Source organism: Coregonus lavaretus (assembly GCF_964263955.1).
Source record: "Coregonus lavaretus genome assembly, chromosome: 28".
In the NCBI taxonomy this organism is placed as follows: Eukaryota; Metazoa; Chordata; class Actinopteri; order Salmoniformes; family Salmonidae; genus Coregonus; species Coregonus lavaretus.
Genome location: NC_140015.1, coordinates 40,042,263 through 40,057,337, shown reverse-complemented (window position 1 = coordinate 40,057,337; position 15,075 = coordinate 40,042,263). Strand labels below are relative to the sequence as shown.

At 47.0% G+C, this 15,075-nt stretch overlaps 1 pseudogene across 1 annotated transcript in view; it reads left to right on the top strand.

Annotated features, from left to right (window-relative positions):
* The first annotated feature begins 3,311 nt into the window (after positions 1-3,311).
* Positions 3,312-15,075, top strand: part of LOC311103768 (WD repeat domain phosphoinositide-interacting protein 1-like) — a 22,791-nt pseudogene continuing 11,027 nt past the window's right edge. Inside the window, exons 1-5 of the transcript in view lie at positions 3,312-3,717; positions 7,957-8,039; positions 12,766-12,932; positions 13,509-13,606; positions 13,759-13,858. The product of the transcript in view is annotated as a WD repeat domain phosphoinositide-interacting protein 1-like (transcript). The remainder of the gene's footprint in view (positions 3,718-7,956; positions 8,040-12,765; positions 12,933-13,508; positions 13,607-13,758; positions 13,859-15,075) is intronic.

Below are 15,075 nucleotides of genomic sequence, written 5' to 3'. Positions count from 1 at the left end.
CGTCAAGACCGGATGGCAGCCTCGGGTAAAACAAAGGGGGGAGGAGTCTCTTTGTTAACAACAGCTGGTGCGCGATCTCTAATGTTAAGGAAGTATTTTGCTCTTCTGAGTTAGAATATATCATGATAAGCTGCAGACCATACTATTTATTTTTTTACGCTGTCTATTTACCACCACAAACCGATGCTGGCACTAAGACCGTACTCAACGAGCTGTATAGGGCCATAAGCAAACAACAAAATGCACATCCAGAGGCGGCGCTCCTAGTTGCCGGTGATTTTAATGCAGGGAAACTTAAATATGTTTTACCTCATTTCTACCAGCATGTCACCTGTGCAACTAGAGGTGACAAAACTCTAGATAACCTTTACTCCACACACAGATATGCATACAAGGCTCTCCCTCGCCCTCCCTTTGGCAAATCTGACCATAACTCTATCCTCCTGATTCTTACTTACAAACCAAAACTCAAACAGTAAGTACCAGTGATGTGTTCAATACGGAAGTGGTCAAATAAAGCAGATGCTGAGCTACAGGACTGTTTCGCTAGCACAACAGCAACAGCAGATGCTAAGCTACAGGACTGTTTCGCTAGCACAACAGCAACAGCAGATGCTAAGCTACAGGACTGTTTCGCTAGCACAACAGCAACAGCAGATGCTAAGCTACAGGACTGTTTCGCTAGCACAACAGCAACAGCAGATGCTAAGCTACAGGACTGTTTCGCTAGCACAGACTGGAATATGTTCCGGGATTCATCCGATAACATTGAATAAGTACATCGACAACGTCGTCCCCACAGTGACCGTACGTACATACCCCAACCAGAAGTATTACAGGCCCATCCACACTGAGCTAAAGGCTAGAGCTGCCGCTTTCAAGGAGCAGGACACTAATCCGGGCACTTACAGTGTAAGAAATCTCGGTACAACCTCCAATGAGCCATCAAACAGGCAAAGTCTCAATACATGACTAAAATCGAATCCTACTACGCCAGCTCTAATGCTCATCGGATGTGGGAGGGCTTGCAAACTATCATGGATTACAAATGGAAATCCAGCCGCGAGCTGCCCAGTGACGCAAGCCCAGTGACGCTTCAAGGCAAGCAACACTGAACCATGCATGAGAGCACCACCTGTTCCGGACGACTGTGGGATCTCGCTCTCCGTAGCCGATGTGAGTAAGACCTTCAAACAGGTTAACATTTACAAGGCCATGAGGCCAGACAGATTACCGGGACGCGTACTCAGAGCATGCGCTGACCAGCTGGCAAGAGTCTTCACTGACATTTTCAACCTCTCCCTGACCCAGCCTGTAATATCTACGTTTCAAACAGACCACCATAGTCCCTGTGCCCAAGAACGCCAAGGTAACCTGTCTAAATGACTATCTCCCCGTAGCACTCACATCTGTAGCCATGAAATGCTTTCAAAGGCTGGTCATGGCTCACATTAACACCATCATGCCAGACACCCTGGACCCAATCCAATTCGCATACCGCCCCAACAGACCCATAGATGACACAATCTCTATTGCTCTCCACACTGCACTCTCCCACCTGGACCAGAGGAACACCTATGTGAGAATGATGTTAATCGACAACAGCTCAGCGTTCAACACCATAGTGCCCTCCAAGCTCATCACTAAGCTAAGGACCCTGGGACTGAACACCTCCCTCTGCCACTGGATCCTGGACTTCCTGATGGGCCGCCCCCCAGGTGGTGAGGGTAGGCAACAACACAAATGTCACGCTGATCCTCAACACTGGGGCCCCTCAGGGGTGCGTGCTTAGTCCCCTCCTGTACTCCCTGTTCACCCACGACTGCGTGGCCATGCACGACTCCAACACCATCATTAAGTTTGCCGACAACACAACGGTGGTAGGCCTGATCAACGACGACGATGAGACAGCCTATAGGGAGGACAGTGACCTAGCAGTGTGGTGCCAGGACAACAACCTCTCCCTCAATGTCAGCAAAACGAAGGAGCTGACATTGATCCCTCAGATCCTCAAAAAGCTCTACAGCGGCACCATTGAGGGCATCTTGAATCGCTGCATACATCACCACTTGATATGACAACTGCTTGGCATCCAACCGTAAGGCGCTACAGAGGGTAGTGCGTACGGCCCAGTACATCACTGGGGCAGAGCTCCCTGCCATCCAGGACCTCTATACATGGCGGTGTCAGAGGAAGGCCCTAAAAATGGTCAAAGACTCCAGCCACCCAAGTCATAGACTGTTCTCTCTAATACCTCACAGCAAGCAGTACCGATGCACCAAGTCTGGAACCAACAGGACCCTGAACAGCTTCTACTCCCAAGCCATAAGAATGCTAAATAGTTAACCAAATAGCTACCCGGACTATCTGCATTGACCCTTCTTTGCAACTCTTTTGACTCATCACATACGCTGCTGCCTATATGTACATATCTACCTCCATTACCTCGTACCCCTGCACATCGACTCGGTACAGGTACCCCGTGTATAAAGCCAAGTTATCGTTACTCATTGTGTATTTATTTCTACGGTTATTATCTTTCTATTATTTTTCTATTTTTCTCTCTGTATTGTTGGGATGGGCCCGTAAGTAAGCATTTCACTGTCAGTCTACACTTATTGTTTACGAAATATGTGACAAATAAAACTTGATTTGTTTATAGCATCTGTGACAGCATGGGCAGCACCAATGAGGCTATCTCCATTTTAAAGTAGTCAATGTTATTCTTCTTCATTGGCTGATTGCTCCCAACTCATAGGAATCCCCACCCAGTTGACTACTTTAAATGGTGGATGCCCTCAATGCCAATGTCTATGCTAAAATGGGTTATATCCACGATGAGTCCTCTATCTGAGTCCTCTATCTATACATTTACATTTTAGTCATTTAGCAGACGCTCTTATCCAGAGCGACTTACAGTTAATGCATACATTATTTTTTTTTCATACCCCCTGTGGGAATCAAACCCACAACCCTGGCGTTGCAAACGCCATGCTCTATCAACTGAGCTACATCCCTGCCGGCCATTCCCTCCCCTACCCTGGAGGACGCTGGGCCAATTGCGCGCCGCCCCATTGGTCTCCCGGTCGCGGCCGGCTATGACAGAGCCTGGATTCGAACCAGGATTTTTTGGGCGGAGTAAAACCTCTTGCTTTGCGTCTTCCTCTCTGGCGCTGCCAATGCTAAAATATACTTTGGCCACTACAGGCCTCTATCATTCTCTATGCACCTGACCAATCAGAATCGAGCCGACGACAACATTGAATTTCGCTTTTAGCCAACTGCGACTGGAAATCCGAGTGACGCAACAAGCTGTCAGCTGTTCTTGTTTTGCTTCGGTTTTTCCCCTTCTTCTTTCTCCAGAGTGTCTGATCTCTCCTGTAACAACTAAGAACATTTATGGAACTCAGATTTGGATTCTAAAAACACCGGAAATACGGAGTTCAAAACACGCAGGCCTATGATTAGATCGGTTTATTGTTGAAAAGGCGATCGAGATTTCTTCTCAGCTGGATCCTCAATCCGACGCTATCGTGCTAAGAGGCAAAACCGATCCCAGGCCTCCGATCCAGGGCGGAGGGAGGGAAAGAGGTCGCTGGGAATCGGGATGGAGACGGGAGAGGGAGCAGACGGTCCTGGCGGACCGGGTGAACCGGGAGCCGGGCCGGGGACGGATCTGGCGGGGCTTGGCTGCGCCTCTTTCAACCAGGACTCCACGTAAGCGCCTCCGAACCCGCTGCCTGTTGGGCTGGTCGCCGACAACAGAATGCTCTCTCTGCAAATGTCCTTGTCATTTTCTATAAGATAAGCTATGGATAAATATACCTGTTAGTATGATATCATGGTGATGCAATCTTAAAACATATTTCCCTTTAATCGCATATTTCCCTTTAATCGTGAGGTCCTAAAATCCTAATTAAATAGCCCATAGATGTTATAGAATTATACATAGCGGCTATATAATCAGAAAGGGCTGTTCACAGTCATCTGAACCAAATACACTAATTATGCTTCAACCCTAAACCACAGGATTTATTCTAAAAAAGCTTTGAAAGCTCGGAGTGAAACTCTTCAGCCAAGGCTACTGATGAGAAAGACGGAGAGTGTTGCCAACAGTGGATGGAACCGTTCTGGAGGCAGAACAACAGGACTTCAAAAGCACTCCTGTTATACACGCTAATAGAAAATAGAAATCTATTGATCCCTTTCTCAATGTCTTCATTTTAAAGTGGGGCATAGGACTGGACCAACACAGTAATAAACTAGTATAATAATAATAATCTCACTAAAATAAGAGATTGAGACGAGAGAGAGAGAGTTCCTTTGCCTAATGTAAGCACTAACTGAGAAGGCTTGAATCGCCAAGCTCAACTACTTTTCATGAACAGAGCGCTATCCCAAATGGCATCATATTCTCTATGTAGTGCACTAGTTTTGACCAGGGCCTATAGAGCACTATGTAGGGAATAGGGTGTTATTTGGGGACGCAGCCTAACTTTCAGATCGCCTGCTCACCTGATATGTGGCTGGCTGGCACTGTGGAGAGAATTCTCACAACCTGTCCATAGCTTCTGTCGTAGGCTAGGTACTAGGTAACACACCTTGAACAGGAGACTGTTTATCTGATGAAGGAATGCAGAACAGAGTAGACCTGTTGTCCTGTCCTGTTGTGTTTGGATCAGGTTGAGAGCTTCAAGTTCCTTGGTGTCCACATCACCAACAAACTAACATGGTCCAAGCACACCAAGACAGTCGTGAAGAGGGCACGACAAAACCTATTCCCCCTCAGGAGACTGAAAAGATTTGGCATGGGTCCTCAGATCCTCAAAAGGTTCTACAGCTGCACCATCGAGAGCATCCTGACTGGTTGCATCACTGCCTGGTATGGCAACTGCTTGGCCTCCGACCGCAAGGCACTACAGAGGGTAGTGCGTAAGGCCCAGTACATCACTGGGGCCAAGCTTCCTGCCATCCAGGACCTCTATACCAGGCGGTGTCAGAGGAAGGCCCTAAAAATTGTCAAAGACTCCAGCCACCCTAGTCCTAGACTGTTCTCTCTGCTACCGCATAGCAAGCGGTACCGGAGCGCCAAGTCTAGGTCCAAGAGGCTTCTAAACAGCTTCTACCCCCAAGCCATAAGACTCCTGAACATCTAATGAAATTGCTACCCAGACTATTTGCATTGCGCTCCCCCCCCCCCCCCCCTCTCTCTGTTTATTATCTATGCATAGTCACTTTAATAACTCTACCTACATGTACATATTACCTCAATTACCTCGACTAACCTGTGCCCCCGCACATTGACTCTGTACCGGCACCCCCTGTACAGTGAGGGGAAAAATTATCCTTAAGAAAGGATCAGTCTATAATTTTAATGGTAGGTTTATTTGAACAGTGAGAGACAGAATAACAACAACAAAAATCCAGAAAAACGCATGTCAAAAATGTTATAAATTGATTTGCATTTTAATGAGGGAAATAAGTATTTGACCCCCTCTCAATCAGAAAGATTTCTGGCTCCCAGGTGTCTTTTATACAGGTAACGAGCTGAGATTAGGAGCACAGTCTTAAAGGGAGTGCTCCTAATCTCAGCTTGTTACCTGTATAAAAGGCACCTGTCCACAGAAGGAAACAATAAATCAGATTCCAAACTCTCCACCATGGCCAAGACCAAAGAGCTCTCCAAGGATGTCAGGGACAAGATTGTAGACCTACACAAGGCTGGAATGGGCTACAAGACCATCGCCAAGCAGCTTGGTGAGAAGGTGACAACAGTTGGTACGAATATTCGCAAATGGAAGAAACGCAAAATAACTGTCAATTTCCCTCGGCCTGGGGCTCCATGCAAGATCTCACCTCGTGGAGTTGCAATGATCATGAGAACGGTGAGGAATCAGCCCAGAACTACACGGGAGGATCTTGTCAAGGATCTCAAGGCAGCTGGGACCATAGTCACCAAGAAAACAATTGGTAACACACTACGCCGTGAAGGACTGAAATCCTGCAGCGCCCGCAAGGTCCCCCTACTCAAGAAAGCACATATACAGGGCCGTCTGAAGTTTGCCAATGAACATCTGAATGATTCAGAGGAGAACTGGGTGAAAGTGTTGTGGTCAGATGAGACCAAAATCGAGCTCTTTGGCATCAACTCAACTCGCCGTGTTTGGAGGAGGAGGAATGCTGCCTATGACCCCAAGAACACCATCCCCACCGTCAAACATGGAGGTGGAAACATTATGCTTTGGGGGTGTTTTTCTGCTAAGGGGACAAGACAACTTCACCGCATCAAAGGGACGATGGACGGGGCCATGTACCGTCAAATCTTGGGTGAGAACCTCCTTCCCTCAGCCAGGGCATTGAAAATGGGTTGTGGATAAGTATTCCAGCATGACAATGACCCAAAACACACGGCCAAGGCAACAAAGGAGTGGCTCAAGAAGAAGCACATTAAGGTCCTGGAGTGGCCTCAGTATCAGATAGGACGTGTGTGTTAGACCTGTGTTACTCAGTATCAGATAGGACGTGTGTATTAGACCTGTGTGACTCAGTATCAGATAGGACGTGTGTATTAGACCTGTGTTACTCAGTATCAGATAGGACGTGTGTATTAGACCTGTGTGACTCAGTATCAGATAGGACGTGTGTATTAGACCTGTGTTACTTCGTATCAGATAGGACGTGTGTGTTAGACCTGTGTGACTCAGTATCAGATAGGACGTGTGTATTAGACCTGTGTGACTCAGTATCAGATAGGACGTGTGTATTAGACCTGTGTTACTCAGTATCAGATAGGACGTGTGTATTAGACCTGTGTGACTCAGTATCAGATAGGACGTGTGTATTAGACCTGTGTTACTCAGTATCAGATAGGACGTGTGTATTAGACCTGTGTGACTCAGTATCAGATAGGACGTGTGTATTAGACCTGTGTGACTCAGTATCAGATAGGACGTGTGTATTAGACCTGTGTGACTCAGTATCAGATAGGACGTGTGTATTAGACCTGTGTTACTTCGTATCAGATAGGACGTGTGTGTTAGACCTGTGTGACTCAGTATCAGATAGGACGTGTGTATTAGACCTGTGTGACTCAGTATCAGATAGGACGTGTGTATTAGACCTGTGTGACTCAGTATCAGATAGGACGTGTGTATTAGACCTGTGTGACTCAGTATCAGATAGGACGTGTGTATTAGACCTGTGTGACTCAGTATCAGATAGGACGTGTGTGTTTGTGTGGGCAGTTTTATCAGTTCTCTCAGAAATGTTGCATCAGTTTGGAAACATGATGACTATACAGTGTGTGTGGAGAGAGTGAGTGAGAAAAAGAGAGTGAGAGAGCGAGAGAATGGGAGAGAGTGTGTGTGCAATACTTACTTTGTATTTGGACTGGCTATGCAAAATGATAATGAGCAAGTTCAAGCACATCAGTACTCCATAGGCAATATCATGTTTAACAGAAACTGAAAATGATATTTCAGTCATGTAGTTTGGGGAAATTCCCTCCTGCCCAGAATGGATGGAGAACATAGAGTTTACATGAGTAAAGAGTCACACTTTCAACTTTCAAATTCTATGTTTTTGTCCCTTTATCAAAAGTCCTTGCAGCAAACTTTAAAACAAAGTAAATGTTTGGGGTTCTGGAATCCCCAAAATAAACAATGCCTATAAAAAGCCTTGAGAGCAAAGTCTGGTGTGCATGAGATGAGTCACACTTCATTGACATGTTTTTACCGTAGCAAGTTCAATGTATTTTTTACTTATCTACCTCTGCTCGTTGTGTGTGTGTGTGTGTGTGCACACTGTAATACTCATGAAGAAACTAGTCACACATTGACTTATAATATTATATATGTGTTTATCAACCTCTTGTCAACCTCTGTATGTTGTTGTTGTTGTGTGTGTGTGTGTGTGTGTGTGTGTGTGTGTGTGTGTGTGTGTGTGGTGTGTTCCCAGGTCATTGGCAGTGGGAACCAAGACAGGCTATAAGCTGTTCTCTGTGACCTCAGTGGACAAACTGGACTGCATCTACGAGAGCGGTTAGTATAGCCCCGTCCCAAACACACCCCTAGACCCTGTCCCAAACAAACCCCTTACCCTAATCCCCGTCCCAAACGAACCCGTCCCAATCAAACCCCTTCCCCTAGAACCCGTCCCCAAAAAAAACCTTCCCCTAGACTAGACTTAGTTCCAACACCTCTGTCTCTCTCTGATAGGCTGCCTGTACTCTATGACTCCTTTACCAGAGCCTTGTACAGTGCCTTAGGAAAGTATTCATACCCCTTGACTTTTTCCACATTTTGTTATGTTACGGCCTTGTTCTAAAATGGATTAAATAAATAAAAATCATCAGCAATCTACACACAATACCCCATAATGAAAAAGTGAAAACAGGTTTTTAGAAATAAACAACTGAAATACCTTATTTACATAAGTATTCAGACCCTTTGCCATGAGACTCGAAATTGAGCTCAGGTGCATCCTGTTTCCATTGATCATCCTTGAGATGTTTCTACAACTTGATTGGAGTCCACCTTTGGTAAATTCAATTGATTGGACATGCTTTTGAAAGGCACACACCTGTCTATATAAGGTCCCACAGTTGACAGTGCATGTCAAAGCAAGAACCAAGCCATGAGGTCAAAGGAATTGTCCGTAGAGCTCAGAGACAGGATTGTGTCGAAGCACAGATCTGGGGAAGGGTACCAAAAAAATTCTGCAGCATTGAAGGTCCCCATGAACACAGTGGCCTCCATCATTCTTAAATGGAAAAAGTTTGAAACCACCAAGACTCTTCCTAGAGCTGGCCTCCCGGCCAAATTGAGCAATCGGGGGAGAAGGGCCTTGGTCAGGGAGGTGACCAAGAAATCGATGGTCACTCTGACAGAGCTCTAGAGTTCCTCTGTGGAGATGGGAGAACCTTCCAGAAGGACAACCGTCTCTGCAACACTCCACCAATCAGGCCTTTATAGTAGAGTGGCCAGACGGAAGCCACTCCTCAGTAAAAGGCACATGACAGCCCGCTTGGAGTTTGCCAAAAGGCACCTAAAGACTCTCAGACCATGAGAAACAAGATTCTCTGGTTTGATGAAACCAAGATTGAACTCTTTGGCCTGAATGCCAAGCGCCACGTCTGGAGGAAACCTGACACCATCCCTACGGTGAAGCATGGTGGTGGCAGCATCATGCTGTGGGGATGTTTTTCAGCGACAGGGACTGGGAGACTAATGAGGTACGAGGCAAAGATGAACAGAGCAAAGTACAGAGCGATCCTTGATGAAAACCTGCTCCAGAGCGCTCAGGACCTCAGACTGGGGCGAAGGTTCACCTTCCAACAGGACAACGACCCTAAGCATACAGCCAAGTCAACGCAGGAGTGGCTTCAGGATAAGTTTCTGAATGTCCTTGAGTGGCCCAGCCAGAGCTCGGACTTGAACCCGATCAAACATCTCTGGAGAGACCTGAAAATAGCTGTACAGCAACGCTCCCCATCCAACCTGACAGAGCTTGAGAGGATCTGCAGAGAAGAATGGGAGAAACTCCCCAAATGCAGGTGTGCCAAGCTTGTAGTGTCATACCTAAAAATACTTGATGCTGTAATCGCTGCCAAAGGTGCTTCAACAAAGTACTGAGTAAAGGGTCTGAATACTTATGTATATGTGATATTTCCGTTTATATATTTATTTATAAATTAGCTAAATTTTCTAACAACAAGTTTTTGCTTTGTCATTATGGGTTATTGTGTGTAGATTTATGAGGGGGAAAAAAACAATTTAATCCATTTTAGAATAAGGCTGTAACATAACAAAATGTGGAAAGAGTCAAGGGGTCTGAATCCTTTCCGAAGGCGCTGTAGTGGGATCTGATATGATCTCCCTTCAAGGCTCTGACTTATACAGTACTCTGCTCTGCCAAGCTGTAGCATTGTTCAGCCCATATATAGGATCTCATTCTAGTTCTGTCCAGCCTTTCTCTGGGCATTAGTGTCAGTTACAGGGAAATTCATTGGCAGTCCTCTTCCAGTGATGGGTAATTCTCTGTTAGTCTACTTCCTTGTGGTGAATCACTGGCTGTGTTCCAAATACATAGAGCCCTATGGCCCCTAGTCAAAAGTAGTGCACTATATAGGCAATAGGGTGTAATTTGGGTTGCAGACACTGTGTGTAGACTGATAACTGGTTTACAGACAACAGTGGATAGATGGATCACTTCACTAGCCACCAGTCTCTGGTCATTTACTGCTCAGTTCATTATTACTGGCAGACAGACACAGTGATACGGTGTGGAGATAGAAACCAACCATGGCAGGACACTAATACCAGGCTACCTCAGCCCCCCAGGACACTAATACCAGGCTACCTCAGCCCCCCAGGACACTAATACCAGGCTACCTCAGCCCCCCAGGACACTAATACCAGGCTACCTCAGCCCCCCAGGACACTAATACCAGGCTACCTCAGCCCCCCAGGACACTAATACCAGGCTACCTCAGCCCCCCAGGACACTAATACCAGGCTACCTCAGCCCCCCAGGACACTAATACCAGGCTACCTCAGCCCCCCAGGACACTAAAACCAGGCTACCACAGCCCCCCAGGACACTAATACCAGGCTACCTCAGCCCCCCAGGACACTAATACCAGGCTACCTCAGCCCCCCAGGACACTAATACCAGGCTACCTCAGCCCCCCAGGACACTAATACCAGGCTACCTCAGCCCCCCAGGACACTAATACCAGGCTACCTCAGCCCCCCAGGACACTAATACCAGGCTACCTCAGCCCCCCAGGACACTAATACCAGGATACCTCAGCCCCCCAGGACACTAATACCAGGCTACCTCAGCCCCCCAGGACACTAATACCAGGCTACCTCAGCCCCCCAGGACACTAATACCAGGCTACCTCAGCCCCCCAGGACACTAATACCAGGCTACCTCAGCCCCCCAGGACACTAATACCAGGCTACCTCAGCCCCCCAGGACACTAATAACAGGCTACCACAGCCCCCCAGGACACTAATACCAGGCTACCTCAGCCCCCCAGGACACTAATACCAGGCTACCTCAGCCCCCCAGGACACTAATACCAGGATACCTTAGCCCCCCAGGACACTAATACCAGGCTACCTCAGCCCCCCAGGACACTAATACCAGGCTACCTCAGCCCCCCAGGACACTAATACCAGGCTACCTCAGCCCCCCAGGACACTAATACCAGGCTACCTCAGCCCCCCAGGACACTAATACCAGGCTACCTCAGCCCCCCAGGACACTAATACCAGGCTACCTCAGCCCCCCAGGACACTAATACCAGGCTACCTCAGCCCCCCAGGACACTAATACCAGGCTACCTCAGCCCCCCAGGACACTAATACCAGGCTACCACAGCCCCCCAGGACACTAATACCAGGCTACCTCAGCCCCCCAGGACACTAATACCAGGCTACCTCAGCCCCCCAGGACACTAATACCAGGCTACCTCAGCCCCCCAGGACACTAATACCAGGCTACCTCAGCCCCCCAGGACACTAATACCAGGCTACCTCAGCCCCCCAGGACACTAATACCAGGCTACCTCAGCCCCCCAGGACACTAATACCAGGCTACCTCAGCCCCCCAGGACACTAATACCAGGCTACCTCAGCCCCCCAGGACACTAATACCAGGCTACCTCAGCCCCCCAGGACACTAATACCAGGCTACCTCAGCCCCCCAGGACACTAAAACCAGGCTACCACAGCCCCCCAGGACACTAATACCAGGCTACCTCAGCCCCCCAGGACACTAATACCAGGCTACCTCAGCCCCCCAGGACACTAATACCAGGCTACCTCAGCCCCCCAGGACACTAATACCAGGCTACCTCAGCCCCCCAGGACACTAATACCAGGCTACCTCAGCCCCCCAGGACACTAATACCAGGCTACCTCAGCCCCCCAGGACACTAATACCAGGATACCTCAGCCCCCCAGGACACTAATACCAGGCTACCTCAGCCCCCCAGGACACTAATACCAGGCTACCTCAGCCCCCCAGGACACTAATACCAGGCTACCTCAGCCCCCCAGGACACTAATACCAGGCTACCTCAGCCCCCCAGGACACTAATACCAGGCTACCTCAGCCCCCCAGGACACTAATAACAGGCTACCACAGCCCCCCAGGACACTAATACCAGGCTACCTCAGCCCCCCAGGACACTAATACCAGGCTACCTCAGCCCCCCAGGACACTAATACCAGGATACCTTAGCCCCCCAGGACACTAATACCAGGCTACCTCAGCCCCCCAGGACACTAATACCAGGCTACCTCAGCCCCCCAGGACACTAATACCAGGCTACCTCAGCCCCCCAGGACACTAATACCAGGCTACCTCAGCCCCCCAGGACACTAATACCAGGCTACCTCAGCCCCCCAGGACACTAATACCAGGCTACCTCAGCCCCCCAGGACACTAATACCAGGCTACCTCAGCCCCCCAGGACACTAATACCAGGCTACCTCAGCCCCCCAGGACACTAATACCAGGCTACCTCAGCCCCCCAGGACACTAATACCAGGCTACCTCAGCCCCCCAGGACACTAATACCAGGCTACCTCAGCCCCCCAGGACACTAATACCAGGCTACCTCAGCCCCCCAGGACACTAATACCAGGCTACCTCAGCCCCCCAGGACACTAATACCAGGCTACCTCAGCCCCCCTGGACACTAATACCAGGCTCCCCCCATTCCCCTGTGTCACCCTTGCTCTCCCCCATCAGAGACCCCAGACGTGTACATCGTTGAGCGGTTGTTCTCCAGCAGTCTGGTGGTGGTGGTTAGTCTCTCCATGCCCCGACGTATGAACGTCTACCACTTCAAGAAGGGAACGGAGATCTGCAACTACAGCTACAGTAACCACGTCCTCTCTGTCAGACTCAACAGACAGGTAATAGAACTACAGTAACCACGTCCTCTCTGTCAGACTCAACAGACAGGTAATAGAACTACAGTAACCACGTCCTCTCTGTCAGACTCAACAGACAGGTAATAGAACTACAGTAACCACGTCCTCTCTGTCAGACTCAACAGACAGGTACAGTAGATTGGACACGCATACATACATGGATAGACGCAGATATGCATGGACAGATATGTAGGTCTCTTACTAAATGACAATGTTTCAACAGGAACTTAACTCTCTCTCTCTCTCTCTCTCTCTCTCTCTCTCTCTCTCTCTCCCTCTCTCTGTCTCTCTCTCTCTCTCTCTCTCTCTCTCTCTCTCTCTCTCTCTCTGTCTCTCTCTCTCTCCTCTCTCTTCTCTCTCTCTCTCTCTTCTCTCTCTCTCTCTCTCTCTCTCTCTCTCTCTCTCTCTCTCTCTCTGTCTCTCTCCCTCTCTCTCTCTCTCTCTCTCTCTCTCTCTCTCTCTGTCTCTCTCTCTCTCTCTCTCTCTCTCTCTCTCTCTCTCTCTCTCTCTCTCTCTCTCTCTCTCTCTCTCTCTCTCTCTCTCTCTCCCCTCCTGTAGAGGCTGGTGGTGTGTCTGGAGGAGTCAGTCTACATACACAACATCAAAGACATGAAGCTGCTGAAGACCCCTACTCAGCACGCCCTCCAACCCCTCAGGTAAACACACTATATACAGTCTACCTACAGAACGGTGTTTCCCAAACCAGTGTGTCTGCTCTATGTCTTTCTGATGGGTTGGGAAAAGCAGAAGCTGTCTTTCTGTGGACTGAAAGGAAAATGGATCAATAAAGTATTTTTCTTCTGTTCAGGTCTGTGTGCTCTGTTCCATCAACCATTCCAACTCCTACCTGGCCTACCCAGGCAGCTCCACCCATCGGAGAGATCATAGTTTATGACGCCAACAACCTGGTAAGCCTACTATACTACTGAACTACTACTGAACAACTACTGTATACTACTACTATACCACTATACTACTATATACTGTACTACTATACTAACTACTATACTACTATTATACTACTATACTACTATACTGCTATACTACTATTATAACTGTACTACTGTACTACTATACTACTATACTACTATACTACTATACACTATACTACTGTACTACTGTACTACTATACTACTATACTACTGTACTACAGTACTACAGTACTACTACTATTGTACTACTATACTACTACTATACTACTATACTACTACACTGCTGTACTACTATTGTACTACTATACTACTACTATACTATTGTACTACTGTACTACTATACTACTACGTTACTACTGTACTACTGTACTACTACTGTACTACTATACTATTATACTACTACTATACTATGTACTACTATACTACTACGTTACACTGTACTACTACTGTACTACTATACTACTACGTTACTACTGTACTACTACCTGTACTACTATACTATTATACTACTGTACTACTATACTATTATACTACTACTACTATACTATTATACTACTACTATATACTATTATACTACTACTCTATACTATTGTACTACTGTACTACTATACTATTATACTACTACACTACTATACTACTACGGTACTACTATACTACTGTACTACTATACTACTATACTACTATACTACTACGGTACTACTGTACTACTGTACTACTATACTATTATACTACTATACTACTACGGTACTACTATACTACTGTACTATACTATTATACTATTATACTACTATACTACTACAGTACTAATATACTACTGTACTACTATACTATTATACTACTATACTACTATACTACTATGGTACTAGTGGTACTACTATACTACTGTACTACTATACTACTATACTACTACGGTACTACTATACTATTATACTACTATACTACTACGGTACTACTGTACTACTACTACTATACTATTATACTACTGTACTACGGTACTACGGTACTACTATACTATATACTACTATACTACTACTGTACTACTATACTAATAATAACTACTATACTATTATACTACTATACTACTACGGTACTACTATACTACTGTACTACTATACTATTACACTACTATACTACTATACTACTATGGTACTACTATACTACTATACTACTATACTATTATACTACTATACTAC